General features: G+C 42.9%; 1 protein-coding gene across 2 annotated transcripts in view; it reads right to left on the bottom strand.

Moving 5' to 3' along the window:
- The window catches only part of CAPN6 (calpain 6), a 38,967-nt gene extending 23,116 nt beyond the window's left edge, over positions 1–15,851 (bottom strand). The window contains exon 1 of one of the 2 annotated variants that reach the window (XM_084789584.1): positions 15,735–15,851. The gene's annotated coding sequence lies outside the window, so the exon portion shown is untranslated. Of the gene's footprint in view, positions 1–1,052; positions 1,220–15,734 lie in introns of those variants that run through there. The other variant, XM_084789583.1, reaches the window with a different exon arrangement.

Genomic DNA, 15,851 nt, shown 5'->3' with positions numbered 1-15,851 from the left:
ATATGTTCATGCATGTCTATGTGAACATACACACACACAAACACACACGCGTGTGCACGCTCCCACACAGAAGCATCCAGAGAAGGCATTAACTACCCACACAAAGTTTTGTTTATTCATTCATGCCATAAAGAATCCTTAATTTCACAACAAAGATTAGTAAATGAAACATTTGCTGACGTTTAATAAAACATTAATATAAACCAGGACACATTTTGCTGTGACAGGCAGAGCAATAGAATTTGCTGAATTTTCCAATGTGCTTTTCACCAAACTGAGTTCTAAATCCTCACACCCACTTGTTTCCATTGCAATGTGTAGCAGCTCCCTTTTCCTGACCCTGACTGAATCCAGCTCTGGTCAAAGTAGCACAGTTAAGCCCCAAACAACAGAGTAGTAGGGTGGGGTGGGGAATGGAACCTTGACTGCAATTCAAAATTTAAACCAAAGATAGAATCAGAGGGAAAACAAACCAGGCCCTCAGACTGATAATAGAATAGCCAAGATCAGCCTGTCACTAGGGCAGGAAGGTCCCCCAACTGTGCAGACAGGGAGTTAAGATAGCCTAGGCTGCCACTCCTTCATTGTGCAGCAGCCTGTAGCCTATTCACCCCATTTCAAGGGGTTATGGTGTGGCTCCAACGTTGTGCCTGAATTTTAAAACTTTGCCTATGACTTTGCGTCAGAGGAAACTGGATGAAGCTGCTAGCTGTCCAACTTCTCTCCTCACACTCCTCTCACAGGTTTGCTCTTGCTTACCAAGTGTTTACAAACAGCACATCCACAGAGAATTGATCAGCTAGCTCCCAGAAACTTCTTACTGCAACACCATCAAAATCACTGCAGTCAGCCCCCAAAATTCAATTTCTTTTTAGACGTTTCAAAACTGCCATTAGCATACACATATTCACACATTCTATACAGACAAACCATAGCATTGCTTGACGCAAAGTTTGATTAACTCAAAAGCTGAGGTTCCTTTGAGTCTCTTAGGTGTTACATCTCAGAGAATAAACTTATAAACTAAATTTGTGGATACCCGCTCTCCTCACCTGAGTTATCTCAGATCCTGCTGCTGCTGCTGCTGCTGCTGCTGCTGCTGCTGCTGCTGCTGCTGCTGCTGCTGCTGCTCTTAGCCAGGTAACCCCACTAAGTCTGTGCAGTCAGTGCAGCTGAACAAAGATTCTGGCTTTCTTAACCTGGAAACTATTTGGGTTGTACCAAGCTCTGCTCACAGGGGGAGGTGCCTCACAGCAACTTCAGGAGCCTTTGCCCCGCCCAGCACTCAGAAACTGATCCTGAGTCACGAGGAAAATCTGGAAGGCGTCCCTGCCAGATGTGCAGATGGGATGCCCACTCCAGATCCACCCACCAGCAAATTGGAAAACCCAGAAAGCCACATTTGAAAGGCCTTTCTGTTTCAAGGAGAAATAGGACTTTCAGGAAATGTGTCTGATAGGTTTCTAACTCCTCAATCCCGGGGGCGGGGGTGAGGTGGGGGGTGGGGGGACTGCAGACATGGACCTTACTGAAGAAAGGATATGGTGAACAAAAATATTCCAAATGTTGGCAAAGTTCTAGTGAGCTAGGCTGCAGACATGTTCCTAATAGACACTTCTGTGATAGCAATGAGGACTTTGGCCTCAAGTGGGAATGAAAGGGCACCTAATAGATGCAGGAACATAATGGTCACTTTGTGAAAAGTTAAGTAACATTTGGCCAAAGGCAGAGAGAAGGGAGGTGAACGGAGTTTGATTGCATGGCAGCTGCGAGAAGCCCGATTTCTAGCAACCGTGCAGTGTCCAGATTCTGCCAAGCAGTGTCGGGTGAAAAGCAGAGCAAATAGCTGTGTGCTGTGAAAGGCTGGCGAAAAAGTGTTGGTGGCATGCTTGGCCCCTGTAAAATAATGATGCTGAATCCTCCTAGAAGCCTGGATCTGCCTTTCCTGAGGTTTTCAGTGAGACACAGCTGAAATGATGTGATTCTTGGGATTTGGGGGTTTGGTTTCATGTTCACAAAATTTGAACGCTATCATCATCTCAACATATTTCTTGCCTAGTGTGCTAGTTACTCGTGCACCAAAAATTATGCCCCTCCATCTCCATCACTGTATCAGTCCTTATTCTTGCTATTTGAAGATGTAAGAATTGAAAGAAGAGAGGTAGAGGGAAGAAGAGGGTGGGGAGAAAGAGACAGGGAGAGGGAGGGGGAGGGGAAGAGGGAGAGGGAGTGTGTGGTTTCCCTACTCACTGGCTCCATACCAGTACTTTTTTTTTTCATGAAACAGATCCGAACATTTCTATAACTAAATCTCTGAGATTTTCCCTTGACATTTTCCTTTGTGTATTTTTTATGCAATATGGAAATCAGTCTAGAGTTGGAGCAATACAAAACGCAGAGCCCAGGAGAGCTAGGAATTCAAATATTGGCACCCAATTTGGCTCAATAGCAAGCTATTTCTTAAGCAAATGGGACTTAAGAAGGATGTTGGTGTTGAAATCAAGGGAGAATGTTTTGTCTAGGCTCATCTTCAGCCATCGTTTCCATCTTCATAATTGTAAAATTAGTAAGAAATCATAAAATCTGAACATTAGCATTAAAGGATATCTACCTTCTTGCTCAGTGCAGAAATAGCATCCTGCTAATCTGAAAAACTCATGCCTGCATAAAGTAGTTTAGTTTATATTTGGATATTTGACCCTTCTCTAGTTGCTATAGTGTTGTCCTTAGATTGAAAAAACATTAGCTTCACACAAACTAGGTCTAATTCCTCTTCTACACAACAGCCATTTAGAAGATCTATGAAGCCATTCTTGTTCAGATAAGCATCCTTGGATATAATCTCCAGAGGTTTTTTTCTTTTTTCTTTTTTTAGCTAGCTGTCTTTTGAGTGTAGCTTGTAGCTTAATTAAAACCCTCTGTGGTTTCTTTCATGAACTCTTATTGTGTGTTTCATTGTGTGTTTCTACAATAGATTTATATTTAACTTCCATGGTTAGCATATATTCATCCTCAAAATCCATCTCCTTGTGTATTTCAATCTATCCCTCATTTCAAACCTTACTTTATTACACACTTAAATGAATTTCTGAGGAAGTTGATACTGTATACCCTGGATTTAATACCAGAGATCTACTCTATAGATGTGTGTGTATGTATGTATCTCTGTACTCTGTTACATATAAACAGAGTGCATTTCTATATGAGTAAGTTTTTATTCACACATTTTATTAGTCTCTAATAAGTGCATTGAATGAGATACTGTATTGAAATGTTACCTTAGAGTCCTCTCTTATTAGAGATCACTTTTAATGAGCTTATTCTAATTTGAAGCAAGTCGTGTAACTTTTGCTATCGTCCAGCTCCTGTTTTTCTTTATATAGAGGCTTTTCAAACAGTCCTGCTGAAATTCACCAAGGTATTGTGATCCTGTAATCTCTCCTTATAGATACACTCTCAGAAAGGAAATGGGCTTAGTTAGGCATGACATGCTTTTGTGAGCTCGTGCTTACCACTAGTTATTTCCGCTCTTTCTAAAGCCTCACAAATGACCTGTTTAAAAGCGCATTCTATACTTTTGCAAAGGACCAATGCCATGCTCACTGGTCTTGACTTTCCAAGATTTATATTTCACCCACACCAAATAACCACCACCCACCTTCACTAAAAACTAAGCTATGTTCTTCTCTGCACCTCTCAGCTCTTCCCTCGGCCACAGTTTCTCAAGGGCTACCAAGACTGTCACTGGGATCACATGTCTACATTCTCTCAGTAGCTTCAGATGTAATTTGCCTGGGTCTGGAAACTTGAACTCACGGAAGGCACCTTCAGACTCTCACTATCTTCTCATCTATCTTGGTCTTTAATTCTCTTTCCAGTTCACAGATCATGCTGATTGGTTGAGAGGTTAAGTAATGTGCCCGTGGCCATACACCTAGTACATTGGCAGAGCTGGCATTTAAATCCACTCTTGCCTATCTGACTCTGCAGTGTGGAGCTTCACTGCAATGCTATGTAGGTTTCAAGTACCAAAAGATTCTTCTGGTCTGTGAGAACTGTGAGTTTCAAAGTAGGAGAGAGCTCTTCTAGCAAGAATATATAAGGCAAGCTTTGCCAAGCAGGTAGGATTTGAACTGAATTATAAAAATAAGCACAATTCCAGTAGAAAGGGAAAAGTGATATATGTATGTGTCAGTAGGGACAATGGAGGAAATTGAGGATGGATCCCTGGGGAGATGACATAATAAAGAACCTTGGATCTGCCTCATAGACTACTTGGCTTATCATTAGGAACACTGACACCACAAATGGTCAAGAGACAGCCAGAATGTTCCAGCCTTCCCTTACGAACTATTAATTCAAAGTCTATTGCTTGCTGGTTATATACCATAAGGTAAAGGTACAGTTTCTCTGCTATATGGTTTCCTGTTCTACAAAATTTTAGAGCACCAGTGTGAGGATTAAATGACCCACTTAATTCATATATCACACTTAGAACTATAACTGAGGCTCGAAAATCATTTCTTCCTGTCATTACTACTGTGACTCATTTATTCACTCAGTAAGCATTTACTTGTACCATTATTTGTCACATACCATGGATGTATTACATCCGGAAACACGGCTTCAAATCTCAGTGAACCAAAGTTCACTGTTTTCAGTCTGTATTTCTGTTCCACTGTTTAGATAAAGTGGACACATTTTTATTGTCTAAAACTGACTTTCTTTTGACATGTTCACTGGAGTCATTTTTTTTTTCAACTCACACTTGGGCAGTCATGTTAGTGGTACTTTAAGATTGTAGCTTCTGACATTACTAGGAGACATAATCACAAGCAAAATCCCTGATCTTCTGGCTCTTACAATCTTTTTGTCCCTCTTCCATAATGAGCCTTGAGCCATAGGTACCGGGGTGTCTCGCAGATGAGCCCATTGTGACTGGGCTCCACAACTTTACATTTTGATTAGTTATGGTTTTCTGGTGTGGTCTCTGTCTGTTGCAAGAGAAGTCCCTTGATGAGGAGTGAAGACTATACGTAGCTGTTGGTATAATGGGACCTGTTTACAGATTGTTGTTAGGGATTATGCAGGCTTAATAAAGGAGAGGTTGTAGATCCTCCTCCAATAGCAATGAAATCACCAGCACTGAGGAGTTAGCTAGGTTTCCAGTACCAGACATGGCTTTTCCCTTTGTTGATGGGGGTCGGGGGGAAGCTCCCGAGGCCTTAACCCTATACAAGGAGCTCCAGGCAGCCAAGAAAAGCTGGGAGTGGGTAATGTGGTCTTCCTCAGAGAAGAGTGCACCAACTGGTTGTCCACTGCCAAATAGTCAGCTCTGAAAACATACATACATACATTATATGGAATGTTCAGATTACATTTATAAATACATATGCATATATACATATGCATGCAATAACAATTAGTGAAAAAAGAAAGCATGAATTAAAGGAAAGTAGAGAAGGCTTTATGGGAGCATTTGGAGGAGGAAAGGGAGTAATTTCATTTTATTATAATTACATAGATATAATATACTGATAACAATATATAATAAAAATTTTAATTTTGACTTTTTATACCTTTATTTGTTTTTGATAATTTCATCCATGAGTATTATATTTAAATAATTTCTACTACTCCCTCTTCCCTGTCCAACTTCTCTCAATTTCATGGACTCTCCAACTTTAACGTGTGTCGTGTGTGTATTTGTGTGTGTGTGTGTGTGTGTGTATATACATGTATGTTTGTGTAAGTACAACCTGATAAGTCCATTTTGTATTGTCCACATGTAGAAGTGTTTAGACCCATAGAATAACCTGCCAGGGGAGTTATCCCTGGAAAAGACTATTCTTCTCCCAGCAGTCATTATTTTCATGTTGTTTTTCATCCAGTAGTGGGGCCTTGTGATATTTCTATACCCATGTTGGCATGGCAACTGGTACTATCATTATGACTTTCTTGTTTAGGTGACTATATAGTTAAGATTTCATGGGTGCAATTCAGTATCTAATGTAGAAGACCCAACCACATGGCAGCTATCTTTGTCTTCTGGATCTTACAATCATTCTACTCTCTTCTGTGATGTTTCCTGTGCATCAGGAATATTCATTGTGTTATGGATGTATCAAATAGGGCTGGACACCCCACAGTTGTGGATTTTTTTTAATGGTTTCAATCTACTGCCAAGGGAAGTGACTTTGATATGGAGGTAAAAACTACACTTATCTGTAGGTATGAGGAAAGGTATTTCAAATGCACTTAGAAAGTACATAATTTTTAGAAAAATGACAGTAGTAAGATTGTCCACTGGGGTCTCGACCTCACCAGACACAGAAAATCAGTTAGATTTACTGTGTTAAGCATGAACTCCCTCCTAAAGAATGAGCCTTAAGTCCAGTGAGAAGACTGCTGGTTACCGCCAAGATAGAAGGGCCACTACGGCACCTTGTGGCAGCTTACACACAGCATATTCATATACTGTGAGAGCTAGTCCTCGGGCAGGAGGCTTCTAGGTCACATTTAGCTCAATTCCTCCAAATCTCACATCTTAAATATATGGTCTTCCACAATGGGGTCTATTTTCAAGTGCAAGGATGAAACTCAAGACAGCATCAATAGTTTATATTGCTTGGGGAGTGCCCTGTACTCATAACTAACAACTTAAAAGGAGGTTTCCCACTGCCTGTACTGGAGATTTTGTTAGACAATCAGTGGCTCTTAGATGGGACTAAGAAGTGGAATTTCATTTAAATCACACACACACACACACACACACACACACACACACACACACACTTTTAAGCAAACATAAACTAACATTTTCTTATGGCTTTTTCAAACAGCCTTAGTTTTATTTCTCACCATCTCCCTCTCTTTCCCTCTGTATTATCTTCCCTCTCCCCTTCTCAGGTAAAGACTCTCGCCCCATTTTCCTGTTCACCTTTCATAGTACCTATGCCTGAGGCATGCACGCAAACACACGTACACGCACGTACACATACACACACCATGGTCCTTTTTACTTCCTTTGTCTTAAACTGACCTTTTACAGAAATCTCTGGGGCTTCTGGTGTGGAGGCTTTAGATGTAATAGGCCAATAGGTGGCCACTCCCTGGCCAGTGCTATAGAGACTGACAGATTCTATCTCAGTCTTCTCTCACGCCTTTTGCTTCCTCCAGATTTCAGTCTAGCTGAATCATTTCCTCTATCCTGGGCATTTTCCAACCTAGAATATAAAACTGAGCTTACTCCAGTAGGGGTGGTTCAGTGCCCCCTAGTATAGTATGGTTAAGCAGTGCAGAGAAGTGCCATTTGCTTTTGGCTAACTAGCTGCAGTCCCTGCCTCTTTTGAGTTTACAGTCCCCCAGGGCCAGGAAAAGTGTGAACAGAAGCCACGAAGAGGATGGCTGTCAGCTTCCAAACCAAATAGCTTTGTGCCAGTGTGGGGTGGAGTCCAACCAAGACTCTGAGAGAGGGTAAACTGAATTTTTTTCTCTGTTTGGGCTGGTTAACATAAAAATGTGCTCCATTGAGTAACCAACGAAATTCCTTTAATCAGAGGAGGAAGCAATTCATTTGCCTTGTCATCTAAGGGTTCTAGTTTCTCAATGTGAATCAAAAGAAATCACTGTCTCTATTAATTTAAAGTCAGTTACAGTGGTTGATAATCTCTGATCCTGCCAAATATTTTATACAACAGTTCTTGGTCACCAAGGCCCTTCCTTAATCAAAAGACTGGTTTCCTCACTACTTGCCATTAGCCCATCTGGGCCTTTGTGTTCCATTCTCAAGGCTAGACAGCATTTCCAGGAATACAAGTATTGGACTGTTTCTGAAACAGCAGAAGCAGTACTGAGCAGGTTTGAGTGGAAGTCGTTTTGTTTTTGTTTTTTCTTTATGTGAGATATGGGGATGGCAACTCAGGTTGTCAGGACTGCATGGCATAAACTGTTACTTGCTGAGCCATAAACTTGACCCTTGTAAGTATGTATGCACATACATATGACCACATGTATGTATGCATTTTGTAATACAGTTGCACGGTTCTTGAGCATAAACTTTGTAGATGACAGCATTGTGTCACAGAGTCACACAGTTCAACACAGAGGCATGCTATTGTCTACATCTTAACGGAAAGATAAGGCCAGCTCCAGGGAAATAAGCTCTGAGAAGCAGATAAGAGTGGGCAAAGTTTTAAACATAAGACAAAGCAAGAAGTCAAGAACTGAGATTATCCAGAACTCACAGGTCAGGAAGCATTACACAACGTATGGCAGAGATAAATAATGCAAAGTGAAAGCCAAGAACAAAATCAAGGATCGGGTTCTTACTTTTCAGTGCCTGCATGCCTAGTATCAATAAACCCTCTCCCTATGTTTTTTATTAAAGATACCCCCACTATGATTACTCTGTCTCACTTTTCCATCTACTCAGGTCTTACCCTTTGATTATATAGTCATACTTTCTCCTTGAAGCCCTTTTCCTTCATTTACCCATCCAGGCTCTCAGAATAGTCTTGTTTTTATTGACTATGATATCATAAGGCTCCTGCATACCTACAATCCCAGCACTTTGGAGGTGAGTATGGGAACATTAAGAAGTCACTGTCAACTTGGGTTTCATACTGAGTTCTTTAAAAAAAAAAAAGTATAGCAACTGAAGAGTTGACTAAGTCAGTAAAGTATCTGCTATGAAAACATGAGGACTTGAGTTTGTATTCCCAGCACACATACGAAAAGCCAAGAATGACACTATGTATGTGTAACCCCAGCAGGGTGGGAGAAGTGGAAGGTGAATCTTGGGAGCTCATTGGCTGGCCAACCTAGAAGAATCTATGAATTACAGGCTGAGTGAAGACCCGATCTCAAAAACCATGGAGGAGAGTCATAGTGGAAGACACCCACCAGCACTAGCCTGTGACTTCCATACACACATAAACACCCCCACAACACATATACACACATTCATACCAATACATATGTACACCACATGTACACACACCCTAAAACAAAATAAAAACAAAAAAATTAGTGTAAAAAGAAATCCCTGAAAGCTATTGATAGGTTTAATGTTATCTATAGTGTGTGGCATGCCCTGGGTTCAGTCACCAGCAAAGTATGCAATAGTGTTTTCTAATGTTTCCTATACACATATACTTTAATTCCATGAGATTTCAAACCCCCTTGAGGACAAATCTCAGGATTGTGTACTTCTTATACTGTGAAAACACGGGATGAGGAAGCAAGTTAGTATGCAGAAAATACTTGGCAAAGGGGTCTAGAGACATTCATAGGGGAATGAGCAGCAACTTAGCAAGAAACCTGAGATGGCTCCATCACATATGCACACATGTGTAGAAACACATACACATATGTGTGCAGGTGCTCATATACACACATACACACACACATACGTGCATGCACACACATGGGGGTGGGTGTGTAGAAAGACAATGGGAGAGGGAGGGAGGGAGAAGGAGAAAGGAAAAGAGAGAGAGGGAGAGGGGAGAAGAGAGGGGGAGAAAATACTATATATGTATATATATATGTATATATATATAATCTTCTGGTCTAGGGGTAAATGTCAGGAATCTGTGAATAAGATCTTTGAGAGCTTATAGAAATAAAAAAAAATAGGAGTTACCTTTGAGTTGCCATTAATCCTGGGGGTGAAATAAAGATGGAGGGATTAGAAACAAAGAATTAAGAAAACTTTCTGCACAAAGGGAAAATAACTCTTTTTCATCCTAGTAAAATGTCATTCATCTGGCTTCCACTGATTAGGAGGTTTTGTGTTGTGTTTTTTTTATTAATTGGACAAAAGAAGACTAGAGTTTGTATAAGAAGATTTTGAAAAAGAAGAGTTGCTGAGCTAATTAAGCCTCCTATGCTGGGTGGGTCGGGGATGGGGAAAAGACTTGTTAGACTTAAGGAAAGACATTTTCCAGCTCTCTCATAGGTTTCTTTGGAAGGCTTATTAAACTAATTATAAGCCATTCTTGTCCTCCCTTTCCTTTTTCAAATATTTGGGAGTATTAAGACTTCATTTAAAAATCTAGAATTCTGACATTTCACTATCTTAGATTCCTTTCTACTCCTTGGTTGCAGCCAAGAAAGAAAGGACTATGATTTCAAAAACTCCAAAGTACTAGAAACACTCATTGTGAAATCTCATTTCATCTTTATAAAACAACTCTGGCAGAAATATTGTTTTTTTCTGGTGTGTGTGTGTGTGTGTGTGTGTGTGTGTGTGTGTATTTTAAATAAACAGCCTCAAGCCATACTGGAAGGAAACAGTAGAATATTGATTTAAAAAAATATATACTACAAACTCCAAAGCCCCACTTTTTTCCTTGGGACACGTTGCCTCTAAACTGAAAATAACCATCAACTGATCAGGGTGATTCAAAGACTTTCAAAAATAATTGTTGTTTATTAATCACTTAAGTGTTTGTGAATTAAGAAGAACAACTTTGCAAAAATATAGGTAATGTTTGTAATAGACTCAATTGGAAACAACCCCAGTTTTAGAAATATCGACTAGATTAATATTTCCCAAGGGTTGAAGATCAGGACTGCAGGGGATGATGAGTGTCAGTATAGCAGGGAAATACCACAAAGGTCCTTCAGGCAACGACATTTATCAGTAGTGTGGCTATAAGTGGTGATATTTGGACCTGATGTGATGACAATGTCTAGATCCAAATGTATGTGAACAGTTAAATATAAATAAAATGAGAAATATCAGTGAATTCTGTCAAGGTCACTATGCTACCGTAGTAGAATCTCATAGACTCTTCCTAATGGGGAAAGCTGAAGAAAGCGTAACTGAATCTTGCTGCAGTTTCTTATAGCTGGAAATGAACATGCAATTACTATATTTTTAAAAATAAAATAGACAATATGTATGAGACGGCACACCCACAATTCAAATGTATCCTCTCTAATGTAATGAACATCTTTTATCAAAAGATATAGGTACAATGTGCTGGTTATTTTTAAGCAGTTCATCTATGACTTAGAGACACAGTTAATAAGACTTTCAGCTCAAAGACACCATTCCCCAGGGAGTAGCACAGGTCACTGATCCTGGCTGAACACAGGGGAATAGGAATGTGGTGTGAAATGGGAAGGAGCAGATTCCGTGCTTGGGGGCCTCCCACTTCAGGCTGTAACTTTGCAGGTCTTTCTGCTTTATTCCAGGAGGAAAAAAAAAAAACCTCTAATTTCAGAGATGTGGCTACAAGTTCAGATAGGTTCCAACCAGAACTGGTGATTGGTTGGGCTCTGTGCAAAATGAAAGTGTGGGGACTCTCTCAAAATAAGTAGGAATTTAAGACAGCAAACACAGAACATTAAACCAGGCACAGCCCCCAGAAGTACAGTTTTACATGCTATCCAGGTCTTTCCCTCAAATAACATTTATCATAATTCCCTACTGCTATGACATCTAAAACGCAGGCCATTACCTCGTTTTCATTATGTAGTCATAGTGTTGGGAATCCTTGCATATTTTTGAGCACTGGCTGTTTGGTTTAGTTTAGTTTAGTTTAAAGGGTGCTGGTGCTTCTTTCAGAGGACTTGAGTTTGATTCCCAGCATCTATGTGGTGGCTAACAACTGTCTGTAACTTCAGAATCATAGACTCTAATGCCCTCTTCTAGGCCCCAGAGGCACTACACATGTGTGGTACACAAATGTACATGCAGGCAAAATACTCATGCACCTAAAATCCAAATCTCAAAAATTGTTTTTTTTTAAATCCCTGGTGATAACCTCTAGCCAAGAAGATATCTGCATTTGATACCCACTGCAAAAAAAAAAAAAATTAGTTTTCTCCAATGGAGTCTCAGTGGGTATAGTAATCACTCTTCCAGGTTAGGCCCAGTTTTCAGCAGTAGATAGCCAACACGAAATTAATTCAGTGGAATTTTTTGTCTCATTTTGCTTTGTTTTTTTTTTGGTCTTTTGCTTATATATTATGTTTTCTGATTTAATGTATGTATGTGTGTTTCCTTTTTTTCATTTTGCTACTTTTGTTTAATTTTTGCCTGTTTGTTTTCTAAAGACAGAGGAAGAATGGAGTTAAACTGGGGAGTTGGGGTGGGGAAAAGCTTGTGCAGAATATATTGTATGAATTTTTTTTTTTTTCGAAAACAAAATCCCTGGTGATCGACAAAAGAGACTGCAGCCACACTTCTAGATTAGGTCAAGTCTCTGAAAACTAAGCACGACACAACTGGCAAAATACAGGCAGGAAGACTGAGGGATCGATCACACCATCGTCAATTATCTGAGTTTGTTTTTAGAGACCCACTTATCTCAGGCAAGATGTTGTAGATAGAAACTCCAACCTGGAACTTTCACTAGACAGAATAAAAATGTTCCAGAGAAAGTTTTTGGGTTTTGTTGTTGTTGTTGTTGTTTTGTTTGTTTGTTTTTGCCTCTAGCCACACAACTAAGAAAAGGATAAGCTAACAATGGAAAACATTTTAGGGCTATACCCATGCTATTGAAACTGACCATGAGTGGAATAAATGCATGCAACTACTGTAGAGTCCCATGGGGCTGAGTTTGGAGTATGTATGCCTTACATCTAAATACTCAGTACTTCAATGCGCCCATGAGAGTAGTACAGCAGAGAGCTGTATGCTAAAATAGTAAACGTAGGATGAGGCTAATAGCTTTTAAATTTAGTTTTCTCAGTGGTATCTCTGGAGGTCCCTTGTCTCAATTTTGTGTCAGGATTTTTCTTTTCTTTTTTTTTAATCTACCTTATTCTTATTTTTGCCCTACAGGTCCTTTGTGTATATTATGGCTTCCAGTGTAAAGTTTTTATGGCATCCTGAGTGTGTGAAAGAGTGGGTCTTTGGCTTTTGTGCCCTCTCTTGGGCTCTTTTCCTTCTATTTGTTAGGTTTTGTTTTATCTCATTATATCTTATTATGCTTTATTACTATCCCCTAGAAGCCTGTTTATTTTCTTTTTTAAAAAGATGTATTTATTTATTTATTTATTAAATATACAGTCTTCTGCCTGCATGTACACCTGCACACCAGCAGAGGGCATCATATCACATTACAAATGGCTGTGAGCCACCATGCGGTTGCTGGGAATTGAACTCAGGACCTCTGGAGGAGCAGTCAGTGCCCTTAACCTCTGAGCCATCTTTCCAGACCACTTATTTTCTAACAAGAGACAAACTACCACATTTCCCTCATATAGCGATGCCCCTATCACTATAATCACAAGATATACTAATAGAAAGGAAGAAAAGAAATCCATGCCAATATAAACCAAAATTAAACTACTCAAAACTAGAAGGCATAGACGTCATGATCCAAGGGGGAATCTACTCACACATAGACTTCCTAGGGTAGTATATTAGTTACTCATTTATTCTGTGTTCATTGTGTCCTCAAACATTCATGATCTAATTACCTTCTGGATCTTGGCGATTCAGACACAGTTCCTGCCTTCAAGAATGAACGCTTTTTTTTTTAATGGTTTGTTTTTTATTTTTAATTACATGAATGTGTGTGTGTGTGTGTGTGTGTGTGTGTGTGTGTGTGTGTAAGCATGTACATATGAGTTCAGGTACCTGCAGAGTTCGGGAGAGGCTGCTAGATCCTCTGGAGTTAGAGGTAGAAATAGTTATGAATTGGCTGACATGGGTGCTGGAAAATGTACTCAGATCTGTTGCAATAACAATGAGCGACTTCCAAGATGGCAGTGGCCAGGACATACCTTACCTGAGTGGCAGAAGGTCACAGACTACCGATCTGGTAAGTAACCTGTCAGCTGACTCCAAAACACCAACTTTGGTATTTCCTGGCAGAGAGGGGTGGTGCCAGGAGCCCGGCACCCTGTGGCTGTCTCCCAAGTCTTGGAGAGACCCACTGGGAGTTGTATCCCAGGTCCAGGAGAGATCTGCGGGAGGCAGTCTCCCAGGTTCAAGAGGAGAGACCAGTGCGGGGGTTGTCTCCTAGGTCCAGGAGGGACCCGCATGGGGCTTTCTCCCAGATCCCAGAGGGACCCGCGGGAGGCTGTCCCCCCAGGTGTAGGAGGAGAGACCCGCGGGGGGTTGCCTCCCAGGTCTAAGAGGAAAGACCAACTTGGGGATGTCTCCCAGGTCCAGGAAAGACCAGCAGGGGACTCTCTCCCAGGTCCAGAAAGATCTGTGTGGGGCTGTCTCCCTGGTCCGGAAGAGACCCCCAGGGCATTTTCTCCAAGGTCCAGGAGAGACCAGCAGAGGATTGTTTCCCAGGTCCAGGAGGAAAGACCAGAAGTGGGGATGTCTCCCAGGTCCACGAGAGACCAGCAGGAGGCTCTCTCCCAGGTCCAGGAGAGACTCACGTGGGGCTGTGTCCTTGGTCCAGGAGAGACCCTCTGGGCGTTGTCTCCAAGGTCCAGGAGAAACCCATGGGAGGTTGTGCCCAAGTCCGGGAGAGACCAGCAGGGGGCTCTCTCCTAGGTCCAGGAGAGACCTGCTTGGGGCTGTCTCCCTGGTCTGGGAGAGACCCCGGGGCGCTGTCTCCCAGGTCCAGGAGGAAAGACCAGTGAGGGGTTGTTTCCCACGTCCAGGAGAGACCCGCAGGGGGTTGCCTCCCAGGTCCAGGAGGAAAGACCAGTAGGGGGTTGTTTCCCATGTGAAGGAGAGACCCGCAGGGGTTACCTCCCAGGTCCAGGAGGAAAGACCAGTGGGGGGTTATTTCCCACGTCCAGGAGAGATACGCAGGGGGTTGCCTCCCAGGCCCAGGAGGAAAGACCAACAGGGGCTAGTCTCCCAGGTTCAGGAGAAACACGCGGGGGGGGGGGTTGTCTCCCAGGTCGAGGAGAGACCCGTGGGGGGTTGCCTCCCAGGTCCAGGAGAGATCCGGGCTTGTCTCCCAGGTTCAGGAGAGACCCACAGGGGGTTGTCTCCCAGGTCCAGGAGAGCCCCGCGGGAGGCTGTCTCCTAGGTCCTGGAGGAGAGACCCACCAGGGGCTGTCCCCCAAGTCCGGGAGAGACCCACGGGGGGTTGTCTCCCAGGTCCAGGAGAGACCCACGGGAGGCTGTCTCCAAGGTCCTGGAGGAGAGACCCACGAGGGTCTGTCTCCCAGGTCCAGGTGAGACCCAGGTGGGACTGCCTCCCTAGTGTGGGAGACACCCGCGGAAAGGGGACTGTATCCCAAGTCCAGGAGAGACCCGCCAGAAGTTGTCTCCCAGGTCCAAGGCAGACCCGCGGGAGGCTGTCTTCCAACTCCTGGAGAAGAGACCCACCAGGGGCTGTCTCCCAGGTCCAGCTGAGACCAGGGTGGGGCCGTCTCCCTGGCCGGGAGTCAACCGTGGGGCGGGGGGTGGGGTGGCTGTCTCCCAGGTCCGGGAGAGAACCATGAAAGGCTGTCTCCCAGGTCCAGGAGAGACCCACGGGAGGCTATCTCCCAGGTCCTAGAGGAGAGACCCACCAGAAACTGTCTCCCAGGTCCAGCTGAGACTCGGGTGGGGCTGGGAGACACCCGACAGGGCGGGGGGGGGGGTGTCGGCTGTTTCCCAGGTCCAGGAGATACCTGTGGAAGGCTATCTCCCAGGTCCAGGAGAGACCCGCGGGGTGCTGTCTCCCAGGTCCAGGAGAGACCCGCGGGGGGCTGTCTCTCAGGTCCAGGAGAGACCCGCGGGGGGTTGTCTGTCTCTCTGGTCCGGGAGAGACCGTGGTTCCCACCCACCACTTTCTGCTTGTGAAGCGTTTTTTACTTACTCGAGTGCTGGTCCGAAGATCCAAGAGCTCTCCACTCCAGCAACTGGAGAAAGGATTCCTCCCGCTTCACGAGAGCAGCACCCCAACCTTCACTCCTTGTCCCACCGATCTCCCAGG

This window comes from Acomys minous (genome assembly GCF_964271855.1).
Source record: "Acomys minous genome assembly, chromosome: 7".
NCBI lineage: Eukaryota > Metazoa > Chordata > Mammalia > Rodentia > Muridae > Acomys > Acomys minous.
Note: the sequence above shows the minus strand (reverse complement) of the source record. Positions and strands in the feature narration are given on the sequence as shown.